General features: G+C 43.5%; 1 protein-coding gene across 4 annotated transcripts in view; it reads right to left on the bottom strand.

Annotated features, from left to right (window-relative positions):
• The window catches only part of HPCAL1 (hippocalcin like 1), a 410,671-nt gene that overhangs the window by 378,497 nt on the left and 18,856 nt on the right, over window positions 1-13,318 (bottom strand). For 3 of the 4 annotated variants that reach the window (XM_073625395.1, XM_073625394.1, XM_073625390.1), the window contains exon 2: window positions 9,353-9,463. The exons of the other annotated variant lie outside the window; for it this stretch is intronic. The gene's annotated coding sequence lies outside the window, so the exon portion shown is untranslated. The remainder of the gene's footprint in view (window positions 1-9,352; window positions 9,464-13,318) is intronic. 4 annotated transcript variants of the gene reach the window in all.

The raw sequence follows: 13,318 nt of genomic DNA on the forward strand, positions 1-13,318 counted from the left end.
CCTGGAAACAGAGGCCCAAGAGCTGAAGCACATGTCAGTCACCTCCTGCTATACTAAACCACTTGCCTGCCGCCAGATCAAAATAAAACAGACCTAGCTCACAGCATAGGCCTGCCTAAATTTACCTGCACTGGCAGCTTACACAAAACCTACACCTAGCACCTACCTACCTACCTAAGGTAGAGGGTGCTACACTTACATGCACCAATCATCAGTTGAGAATGTCAAGGGGTCCATACATGCAACTATCATTGGGTGGGAATGTCAAGGGGTCCATACATGTGCCAGTAATCAAAAGAAATCTAAAACCAGCTCTTTCTGCAACAGTTAGAAATGTATTCTCATCATGCTACTGTATGAGAAGTAGGCACCCTCTTTTAGAAAAGCCACCAATCTGATTACCACCACTTGGAGTTGCTCAGCTTTATATCAGCAAGACAGGGTCCGGAATCTGAAAGGAAAAATGAAAAGCAACAGGATTTTGAGCCTGGACATTGTCCAATGGAAGAAAGACAATCCACTCTGAGAAATCTACATGAGGCCCTCATGTAAATGTTCTACTGGTGCCTAATAGGTGACCCCAGCTCTCAACTTAAGTTCCAAGTCAACATTAAAGTGGTTGAAAACCTCAGACACAACATATGAAACAAAGCAGATCCTACTATAGTGTGTACTTATCTTAATCTAGAGCACTAAGTGTAATTTCTGTCTGAGGCTTCATTCCTCCGCTATCAGCATGAGTCACTTCTGACAAGTTTTCCTGACACCAAGAGGAAAAAAAAAAAAGGGGGGGGGGGGTGACAGGGGAGAGCGAGCTTCAGCTGATTGACAGCCTCAGCTCTATTGCAGTGTGTGTGTGTGTGTGTGTGTGTGTGTGGGGAACCAGTTCTGAAAAGTGACCACAGACCAAAGAAAGTTGGACAGACAAAAAGGTGGTCTCAATCTCTATGCATCTACGTAAACATTTACACAAACATTCAAATAAGTTCATTTGTATGCAATTGTCTTCCCTGCCTTCACACACAGGTCATGTGACCAATGCCTCTACGGAGGACTCTTGCAGACTAGTCTCCTTTTTCAAATTTTTTTGCCCATCATTACAATGTTGTATTGATGAGTGGAACAGAGCTGCATCATCTTTGAGCTGGCATAAAAACGCCAAGAAAAAGATGCCAAACCACAGTGACGAAAGGCAAACACAATGCTGCCAGCTCCGGGAAGATTTTCCATGGACATCATGCTAAGGGATCTGAACTAACTTCATGGAAGTTAATATTCAGATAGCCGAGAGTGAAAATATTAACATAGCCAGTGTATTTAACGAAGGTTGCATGAATACCGATACTGGCATGAGTGTCGATACAAAGCATTTGCACAAGCGCAACTCAGTACTCATGCAAATGTTCGATACCTAAAACCAATACCTCTTTCATGCAGTGCGGTGCGATTTGAGCCCATACAAAATGAATAAAACTGAAAAAAAAAAAAAAGACCACATGCGATTTAAAACAGGAATACGGTGCTATTCCTGTCCGAATAACATGTGGTTTCCCGCACCGCTCCTGTGTGAACCCAGGCTTGTCATACTGACTTCAGCCTGGGTTCACACAGGAACATTCCTGTACAAATCACATGAGATTCTGTGCAGCGCAATTTGAGTCCATTTATTTAGTAGACACAAAAAAAATAGGCATTAGTAATTGGTATCAGCAAATACCTGATAAAAAGTATCAGTACTCATACTCTTTTCTTAAAAAAAAAAAAAAAAGTTAAATATAGGTATGCACCAATATTTTTTAACGCAGTAGTTAAAGTGTTGCTAAAACCACAGCAGTAAAATCAGTCTGTATATGCAGTAAAGCATGCTTGTTATATTAACTGCGGAACCTAATGAGGTTAACCCTCCGCACTGTGTAAAATGGCCGTTTGATTCCGTCTTCTCTGATCCTCCTTTTCCGTTACTGTCCCCAATCCACCTGCTAATAGAACAGAGTGCTTGGAGCACTCTGCACATGCTCAGTTTGGTGTGTATTGCTAGAGAATTTTTTTGGGGGGTGCATGTGATTGGCAAAGGGCCAATCAGCACTGTCCAGCCAGAAAGTCAGGGGTCATGCAGCCTCACAGGACAGTCAGAGGAGAATGGAAACTCCTACAAGCTTCAACTTCAACAATGAATACCTCCTCCCATACCCTAATCTTTTATGCCGCGTACACACGGTCGGACTTTTCGTCTACAAAAGTCCAACGGACGCTGACGGACTAAAGCTGGCTGGTAATCCGATCGTGTGTGGGCTTCTCCGGACTTTCAACTGACTTTTTCAGCCTCAAATCCGACGGACTTTAGATTTGAAACATGCTTCAAATCTTTCCGACGGACTCGAGTCCGGTCGAAAAATCCGCTCGTCTGTATGCTAGTCTGACGGACAAAAACCCACGCTAGGGCAGCTATTGGCTACTGGCTATCAACTTCCTTATTTTAGTCCGGTGTACGTCATCACGTAAGAATTCGACGGACTTTTGTGTGATCGTGTGTAGGCAAGTCTGTTCGTTAGAAAGTCCGTCGAAAGTCCGCCGAAAGTCCGTCGAAAGTCCGTCGGACAGGCTGTCGGACAGGCTGTCGGACAGGCTGTCGGACAGGCTGTCGGACAGGCTGTCGGACAGGCTGTCGGACAGGCTGTCGGACTTTTGTAGCTGAAAAGTCCGACCGTGTGTACGCCCCATAAGCATCAGTTATTAGCTGCTAAAGGTAAGAATGTCCATGTAAATAGCAGAGACAAGGGTCAATTCACTCATCTGTAATGCATGCCTTCTCTGTCATAACGATTTTTATTTTCAGAAATGTTAATTATTTTCAGCTCTCTTTGCTTTGTATTGCAAATTATACTGGCATCATGGCAAACAATGGGTATAGTTTAGATACCTGAACCTCAGAGTGATGCCCAGTGTAGAAAGCCATCTATCCATTCAGAAGGTCTACGTGAATTCTGTAAGAATAGGGAGACAACAGAAACTTTTTCTAAATGGCTCACGTCAGTATTTGGCTGTCTAATTAAACCATTGTGCCTAGAAATGTATTTTGTAATGAAAAGGAATGTCAGGCGGTTTCAAGGCTAGGACTGTGTTAAACAGTCCAAATTATGTTGGTGCGTGTTTCTTAATTTAAGTTGTACATATAAAATGACGGCCTTAGCTGGCTAGGTGCAAAGCAACACACAAACAGCAAAAACAACTATGGAGAAAGTTCTATTTAAAGGATGATAGAGGACCCCAAGCTTCAGTGCCAACTAAAATTAATCAGCAACAGCCAAAGACAAATACTGATCAATTTACCAGTTTGTGTGTTTTGTTATTCCCAGCTTAATTATATAGACATAAAAAAAAATGGCATGTGCCCCCCCTCCTTCCAGTCAGACATTGCTCACCAGATATAGCAAAAAAAAAAAAAAATTGTTTTGATTTACTTTGTCATGTATGTATTTCATATGTTTATGTACTACTATGTTCAATTAATGCATTGTTTGTATTGTTTACCAGTTATTAGATTTACTAATATTGAAATCGTGGATCCCGAAGAAGCCCCTCATGTGGGCAAAATGTGTTGACCCATATAGATCAGATGGTACGGAATGGTCATATTACATGTTGACAATGTTGATCCGATATGTTTCGATGATACATTTTTTTTTTTTAATGGATAGATTTTTGTATAAATAAAACTTGTGGTTTTTAGATACTGTATTTAAGTGTTAAATTTTTTTTGCCACTTAAAAATCCCCTTTTCCCATTATCTCCTCTGTTTGAGGAGATGTTGGGACTTGCCCTTTAAATTAACATCAGGCTCCTGATTGTGATAAACCACAAATTCATGTTCAACACCCAAAAGTCAGCCATACAGAGGAGATTTACTACACAATTATTGTGGGCGGCACAGTGGTGTAGTGGGTAGCACTTTCGCCTAGTAGTAAGAAGGGTCGCTGGTTTGAATCCCAACCACGACACTACCTGCCTGGAGTTTGCATGTTCTCCCTGTGCCTGCGTGGGTTTCCTCGGGGTACTCCGGTTTCCTACCACACTCCAAAGACATGCTGGTAGCTTAATTGGATCCTGTCTAAAATTGTCCCTAGTATGTATGAATGTGAGTTAGGGATCTTAGATTGTAAGCTCCTTGAGGGTAGGGACTGATGTGAATGTACAATGTATATGTAAAGCGCTGCGTAAATTGACGGCGCTATATAAGTACCTGAAATACATTAATTACATCAGCAACAGAGATTGGCCCTTTTCTATTAGCACTAGTCACCACCAATGTATCACTGGAGCTTACCAATACGAATACATGGTCTAGGCAGGTATCCTAAACACATGGTAATTGATTTAAATGTAAAGGGCTAAGAAATTATAAGGAAATTAAATGGGGAAGCTGATATTTGACAATATTATAAAGGGCCTTTCCACACTGATCGTTTTTTCTTCCATTTTTGTCTTACCAAAAGCAGAAGGAAAATGCATGACCATTAAATCCTACAGAGCTCTTCACACCAATCAGTTGCAGTTCAGTTGCCCTTTTAAAAGTCCTGCACCGCCCCATTGAAATGAATGGAAAGCACAACAAAAACACAAGCAGAATATTAGCATGCATTAGAAATGGTATTTACTCAAGACAAACTATAATTCTACCATATTACAAGTGTCTCGTTCAGCTGCATCTTGAGTATGCCATCCAGTTCTGGTCACTGCTCCTCAGAAAGGATGTGCTGGAACTGGAAAGAACCAAAGAAGGGCAACAAAGCTAATAAGGGATCTGGGGATCTCGGTTATGAGGAATGACTACAAATAAACCTATTTTGCCAGGAGAAGCGACACTTGAGAGGAGATACAGTTGTGTGAAAAAGTATTTGCCCCCTTCCTGATTTAAATTTTTTTTGCATATTTCTCACACTTAAATGATTCAGATCAAACAAATTGTAATATTACACAAAGATAACCTGAGTAAATCCAAGATGCTTTTTTTTAAATTATTATTTCATTAAGGGGAAAAAAATGTTCAAACCTGCCTGGCCCTATGTGAAAAAGTAATTGCCCCCTCCCATGCTGAATCATGAATGAACTGCAATTAACCACAATTTTTTAGAAAGCTGCGTTAAATTTCACTTGCCACACCCATGCCTAATTACTGCCAGACCTGTTGAATCAAGAAATCACATAAATCGAAGCTGCTGAAAAAGTGAAGCTTGCTAACAGATCACAAAAAGCCACACATGCCACAAGCTAAAAAAATTCAAAAAACAGAATAGAAACAAAGTATTGTACATGTATCGGTCTAGGAAGGGTTTCAAAGCCATTTCTAAAGGAACTGAAACTCCAGTGAACCACGGAGAGAGCTATTATCCACAAATGAAGATAAATTGGAACAATGGTGAACCTTCCCAGGAGTGGCCGGCCTACAAAAATTACTCCAAGAGCATGACGACGACTCATCCAGGAGGTCATAAAAGAACCCAGAACAACATCTAAAAAGAACTGCAGGCCTCATTTGCCTCAGGTAAGATCAGTGTTCATGATTCAACAATAAGAAAAGACTGGGCAAAAATAGCATCATGGGAGAGTTCCAAGGTCAAAGCTACTGCTGACCAAAAAGAACACAAAGGCCCATCTCACATTTACCAAAAAACATCTTGATTAACCCAAAACTTTTAGGCAAATATTCTGTGGACTGATTAAGACAAAATATAACTTTTTGGAAGGTGTGTGTCCCGTTACATCTGGCATAAAACTAATACAGCATTTCATAACAAGATCAGAGAAATGGAAAAAAAAAATCCTTAATGCAAAGAATGCATTAGCTTTAGTATCACTTTAAGAAGACATGTGCCCACTCAATGAAATTGGAGAAGCGATTTCAACCTTAACCACTTCAGCCCCGGAAGGATTTGCCCCCTTAATGACCAGGCCATTTTTTGCGATACAGCACTGCGTTGCTTTAACTGACAATAACACGCTTGTGAGACGCTGTACCCAAACAAAATTTTTTTTGGGTGGCATTTGATCACTTTTGCGGTTTTTATTTTTTGCGCTATAAACAAAGAGCGTCATTTTGAAAAAAAAAAACACAAAAAAACTTTACTTTTTGACATGCATACATATCTATCAGTGCTATAAAAAATGCAGTGATCATAGTAAAAATGACATTGGCAGGGAAGGGGTTAACACTAGTGGGCGATCAAGGGGTTAATTGTGTTCCCTGGGTGTGTTCTAACTGTAGGGGGCAATCGGCTGCCAGGGACATGACAGATCACTGTTCACCGATCACTGGGAACAGTAGATCTCTGTCATGTTTCCTGTCAGAACGGGATCCGCTTGTTTACACTGGCATATTCCCGTTCTGCCTCTGTACTAGGCGATCGCGGGTAGCCGGTGGACAGAGTCTGCCCGACCTGCGGGCACGCTCCCGCAGTGGGAGCAAAAGCACGTTGCCGCCTGCGCGCGTCCGCCATCGCGCCTGCGCAAGCCGCCGTACAGCTATGGCGATTTGTGCAGGAGAGCTGACCTGCCACCGTATAACGTCAGCAGCTAGTCTGCTAGTAGTTAAACTGCATAGGGTGTTCTTTACTGTTAGAGCGGTAAGGATGTGGAACACCCTCCCACAATTAGTGGTGTCAGCGCGAAGTCCTGTGACTTTGGACATCAGAGTCGCATGACAAGTCGTACCCCACAATTTCCAATGAGTACCATTCATATCTCTGGGACTTCAAGTCGCACCGTCTTCAAAGTAGTCCCTGTACTACTTTGGTCTGACTTTGACGCGAGTTGAGGTCCATAGACCTCAAGTTTACAAAAGGCATTCCCTGAAATTGCGGTAAAAACTTTCAAGTCGCGGCAATGTGAAAGGGGCCTTAAAGCTATAAAGATATGAAAAAATAAGGAGGTTTGCTACAACGACATTTGATTTGGATGCAGGGATATTTTATCTCCTTCTGAAATGCTTTGTACATCTCTTTAGCAGTGATCATAAATGTCATAAAGGGGCAGTTCAGGTAGACCATTTGGCTAGAGAATTTGCAGCCAAAAACCACCAGTCCATCGTTTGGCACCCTGTCCCCAAATGTCATCATTAAAGATGCTGTAACCTGGCCACTAACAGGCCAGGTTTTATGTATTACCTTGGGGGAGATGCAGACTAGAATACTGCAAGCACTGAGCAGCAAAAATCACTAAACAAATGATATCACCTGTGATACATTTCAGTTATCTTGCAAACCTGGGCTGTTAGTGGACCCCGAGGACAGGGTTAATGATCACCGTTGTACAGTACCTGGTTGATTCTGCCTGTTCCTGTCCTCTCCTCAGTGAGCTGACCACATTTATCATGGCTGCTGAGCCATAAAAGCGTGGTCGATTTACATCCCTCTGTCATTCAAGCTCTCTCCTGTGCATCTCTGCATCTCCCCCCACCCTCTCTCCCTGTCAGTTCTGTAGTGTGCAGTCTGTGTGAGAACACGCTCTCCTCCCCACCCACAACATTTTATTAAGCAATAAAAATACAGTTTGAAATACATATGTATGTATGTGTGTGAGCAACATTGAAATAATATATAAGGTGTTCCTGCTTTATTTTCATTTAGTATTTATTTTTTTAAACATGTGACTGGCACGGCACCAATGGGCGCTGTGAGGACACAAGATCAGAGAACAGATATTGCTTTTCTGACATATCTTACATACAGATTCACAAGGGGATCTTCTTCCCTTTCCACTTGGCTCCCTAGATCGGGATGAAGAGCGGAGGGTGGACACGTGACCGCATATCAGCAGGCTGAAAAATTTTTTATTTACAACTATGATAAAAAAAACAAAAAAAAAACAAAAAAAAAACAAAAAACAACCCCCCCACCACACACACACACACACTACATGGATGAGAGGAAAAACATAGGGAGGCTAAAGAGTTCTGCCCCCCATTAAAAAATGAAAACGTCAGCAGCTACAAATACTGTAGCTGCCCACTTTTAATATTAGGACACTTACCTTTCCCAGGTTCCCACAATGTTGCCCCCCGAATCCGATTTTCTTATCGGCTCTCAGGTGCTGCCGTCGCCATTCAAGGTAAGAGAAACCGGCAGTGAAGCCGTTCAAACTTCACAGCCAGTTCCCTACTGCACATGACAAAGCACGCTGCGCTTTCCAACTGGCCCTGCGGCGGAGGAGGGGAGCCGAACTTCAGAGGGACGGCGCTGCGGTGTTGTCTCCCGGAAGTAGGGAAGGGTACCTGTCAAAAACAGGTACTTGTTCTACCCCTACCCCCCTAAAAGGTGCCAAATGTGGCACCGGGGGGGGTTGGGAACATGAGCAGAAGTTCCACTTTTGGGTGGAATATAGCCTAACCTTGTTTGGCTGTACTTCTACTGTGAATCACAGGAGTGCAGTCTGTTCTGCCCTCCTGGGACCCAATTTTCAGCAGACAGCAGGCTGAAGTCAGCGGTCTGCTGATGTCACAGATACGGTCTAGGCTCGGGCAAGATCGTGACAATGGAGTCGGGATCCACCCACATGCCTGGACCAACAGAGCCTGAACCGGCCGCTCTCACCCCTTCCGCAGCCAAGCGTTGCATTAAGCGGGGGGGGGGGCTCTGTTCGGGGAGCCCTAAGAAACGAGCGATCAGCGATTCGGACGGATGCTACGACCAACTAGGCAAGTACGATTATTAAATTTAAAAAAAAAAAAACATCCCCATACTTCTCTTTTACGTGCCTGTGACTTTACAACCACTTCAAATCAGGGAAAGCAAGTTCAGCCAAGTGAAGCGAAGAGCTGCTTATGATGCTGCTGGTCATTTCTGTTGCAGCAGCACCAAGCTCCCTCCTATTCACAACAATGTCTACAGCTCCTCTGAATATTCAGGTTGACTGGGAAATTCTTCCCATGGAGATGTTTATCTTACTACAATTACTATTAGGCCACTATTAGTTGGGTTGTTCTGCATCATGCGGATTTAGATCATACAACTGCAGAACTTGTAGCTACTTGTCCACCTCCAGCTTTAGAGGAACAACAAGTTCTGACGTTCTGGAATTCCGACATCTCCAGCTTGGAGAGAAGCACATGCATACCAGTTCTTTGTAATGTACATCAACACACTTCAACTTTTTATTCCACGCTGAGGCTTGTGAACAAGGTGTATGGAATCAAAAACCGTTTAAAACAGAGAGGAGTCTATTATTTGTATGTCATATTTTAAATCTCCTAATGTATGTAATAGATATACTGCAAATGGAACCATGACTGTTGGTAAGGTTGATGATTTTGTTCAACGCAATGTGCATGCAAATGGAACAACAGCTCCAGGATGAATACCTCTGAAAGAGCAGCAGCTTGTCCTCTTGGATGCTTGCAATAGAGATCTAGAGCAATTTCTCTCTCAGTTGTGGGACCTTTTAAGTATGCAAAATCTCAAGACACTCCAGTCTATAAAAAAAAAAAAAAAAAAAAAGTGTAAAATGTTACTTATCAATGGCAAATCTGTTTCTAGAACAGGGCACAATCCTGATAAAATTAAAGTTATAGTAAAATGCTCCAATTTTTTTTTTGTTCCTACAAAAGCTGGCCATACATAAAAACTTTGTACGAATTGTCCTTCTAAATAATTTGTTTGCCTTCATTCCAAAATCAAATTTTGCAAGAATGGACTTAACAGAACGAAAACCAGTTAGAGGGAAAAAAAAAAAAAAAATTCCATTCTGCACCTTTGAATTTTCTTATCACAAAACAAAAACGACAATTTGACCCACTAATGATTAGAAAAATGAACAAACTTTCTTAAAACCTTTTTTCCCCTAAAAATTTTCATTTGAAATTCTACCCATCTATGGCCAGCTTTACCTACTCTGTGCAAGGATATTGCACAAGAGCAGCCCACCCACCTCCTCTTCTGGAGTTTCTCCACTGTCCCCGTTGGCTCCTTTTCTTCTCCGTGTGCCCCATAGCAAGCTGGCTGCTATGGTGGCACACAGTTTTTTTTTTTACCTTAAGACCCCTTTCACACTGAGGTGCTTTGCAGGTGCTACAGCGCTAAAAATAGCGCCTGCAAAGCGCCCTGAAAGAGCCGCTGCTGTCTCTCCAATGTGAAAGCCCCGAGGGATTTCACATTGCAGTGGTGCGCTGGCAGGATGGCAAAAAAAAGACCTGCTAGCGGCATCTTTGGAATGGTGAAGGAGCGGTGTATGCACTGCTCCTGCCCATTGAAATCAATGGGGCAGCACGGCTATACCGCCGGCATTTTTTTGCGGTGGTTTTAACCCTTTCTCAGGTGCTAGAGTGGGGTTAAAAGTGCCCCGCTAGCGGCCGAATAGTGCAGCGAAATTGACGGTAAAGCGACGCTAAAAATAGCGTCGCTTTACCGCCGACGCACCCACCGCCCCAGGGTGAAAGTAACCTATTTTCACCCTGGGGCGGTGGGTGCGTCAGCAGTAAAGCGTCGCTATTTTATCGGTGCTTTACCGTCAATTTTGCGGCGCTATTCGGCCGCTAGCGGGACGCTTTTAACCCTCCACTAGCAGCCAAGAAAGGGTTAAAGCGCTGCTGCGGCAGCACTATGCCGGCAGTATAGCCGCGCTGCCCCATTGATTTCAATGGAAGGAGCGGTGTACACACCGCTCCAAAGATGCTGCTAGCAGGACTTTTTTTAGCATCCTGCCAGCGCACCGCTCCAGTGTGAAAGCCCTCGGGGCTTTCACATTGGAGAGGCAGCAACAGCTCTTTCAGGGCGCTTTGCAGGCACTATTGTAGGGCTTGCAAAGCGCCCCAGTGTGAAAGGGGTCTTAATGCGGGGAATGCATTAAGGTACAAAAAAAAGAAAAAATTCAAGTCTTAGAACCACCTTAACATTACATCAGAATCTGCCTATACGAGAGACCCCTCTCTTCATACCACAGTCCACCTATCAGAATTATATTCCCCCTTATCACACAGCACTCCCCCCCAATTCTTAAAGTGGTACTAAAGTCTAATTTTTGTTAAACAAACATGTTATACTTACCTGCTCTGTGCAATGGATTTGCACAGAGCAGCCCAGCATTCTTCGGTGCTCCTGGCCCCTCCTTCCTGTTGAGTGCCCGCACAGCAAGCAGCTTGCTAAAGGGGAAACACGAGGCGATCCACAGCACCCTGTGTCCATTCAAAACACAGAGCCGTGGTACGGCCCCACCCCCTTTCTGTGCTCATTGGCTGACTGGCTTTAAATTACAGCAGCGGGAGCCAATGGCACTGCGCTGCTGTCTCAGCCAATGAGGGGGGAAGTCCCGGGCAGCCAAGACACTCCTACAATATTGCCGAATCCAGATGGGGTTCAGGTAAGTATTAGGGGGGGTGAGGGAGGATGCTGCACACAGAAGGCTTTTTATCTCAATGCATAGAATACATTAATAAAAAAAAACTTCCGCCTTTACAACCACTTAAATATCAGAGATCTGGAAGAGGCAGACTTGTCTTCTGAATACTGGCGGTGGGCCCTGCACACTGCCTAGCCTGACCATGCTGATGCTCCTTGAATAGCAATAATAAAATGTCGGAGTGTCTTTTATCAAAGTAGCTCTAAACCACATCTTCAAATTAAATTTCATCAATAGGACTTCAGGTGTGAAAACTACCGATTACAATTAGCTTTCACTGAAGTAATTAGTCCGAGTTCACCATTTCCTCCAGTGCTGTGAATGTTTAATGGGTGTGTTCAATAAAGACATAAGAAATTAAAATTGTTTGTGTGTTATTAGCCTAAAGTGGTTGTAAAGGCAGAAGATTTTTTTTTTTATCTTCATGCATTCTATGCATGAAGATAAAACACCTATGTGCAGCAGCCCCCTAATACTTACCTATGCCCATCTTGATGCAGCGATATTGCATGAGAAACTCAGCTGTTCGGGACTCTGCCTACTGATTGGCTGAGACAGCGCCATTGGCTCCCGCTGCTGTCAAAGCGAGTGAGCCAATTGGAAGAGAGGGGGGGCAGGGCAGGGCCAGGCTGCGGCTCAGTGTTTGTATGGACACACGGAGCTGCGGCTCGGCTCGAGTGCCCCCATAACAAGCTGCTTATAACAAGCTGCTTATGGTGAGGGCACTCGGAAGGAGGGTCTGGCCCCAAGAGAGCTGGCAAGAGACCCGAGAAGAGAAGGATCCAGGCTGCTTTGTGCAAACCCACTGCACAGAGAAGGTAAGTGAGACACACTTGTTATTTTTAACCACTTGCCCACCGGGCACTTAAACCCCCTTCCTAACCAGACCAATTTTCAGATTTCAGTGCTCTCACATTTTGAATGACAATTACTCAGTAACGCAACACTGTACCCATATGAAATTTGTGTCCTTTTTTCACACAAATAGAGCTTTCTTTTGGTGGTATTTAATCGCCGCTGGGTTTTTTATTTTTTTTTGCACTATAAATGAAAATAGACCGAAAATTCTGTAAAAAATAAATAAATAAATAAATAAAATACATTTTGGCCAAATTTTATACTGCTACATATCTTTGGTAAAAATAATCCAAATCAGTGTATATTATTTGTTTTTTGTGAAAGTTATAAAGTCCACAAGCTATGGTGCAAATCATTGAAAATTGATCACACCTGATGCATCAACGGCCTATCTCATTTCTTGAGACCCTAAGCCCCCTTTCACAAGAGGTGGACTCCTTTTCTACGGAGCCCGCCTCGGTCCGCCGGCTCAGCGGGAGATCTGTCCGTTGATCTCCGCTGAGCCGGCGGATGACAGGTCCCTCTCTGCTCACTGAGCGGGGAGGGGCTTGTCAGGCGCCGCTGCCGCCTATGGAGGGATCGGATGAAAACGGACAGCATGTCCGTTTTCATCTGATCTCACCCGATCCGATAGCGATGGACCTGGACGTAGAGCCATCCGTCTGCTTTTAGCGGATCAGACCAGGTCGGGTCGGATGTCATCCGACGCTCCATAGACTAACATGGAGCGCCCGTTCAGGTCCGCCGTCAAAACTGACAGGCGGACCTGAACGGTCCAATCGTGTGAAAGGGGGCTAACAAGCCAGAAAAGTACAAATACCCCCCAAATTAACCGTTTTTGGAAAGTAGACATTCCAAGGTATTTAGAAAGAGGCATGGTGAGTTTTTTGACGTTGTAATTTTTTCCCACAATTCTTTGCAAAAATCAAGATTTTTTTTTCTTTTTTTTTTTTTTTCCCACAAAAGAGTCATATTATCAGCTTATTTCTCACACACAGCATATGCATACTACAAATTACACACCAAAACACATTCTCCTACTCCTCCTGAGTATGGCGATACCACATGTGTGAGA

The sequence above is a fragment of the Aquarana catesbeiana genome, linkage group LG04 (assembly GCF_042186555.1).
Source record: "Aquarana catesbeiana isolate 2022-GZ linkage group LG04, ASM4218655v1, whole genome shotgun sequence".
Taxonomy (NCBI): domain Eukaryota; kingdom Metazoa; phylum Chordata; class Amphibia; order Anura; family Ranidae; genus Aquarana; species Aquarana catesbeiana.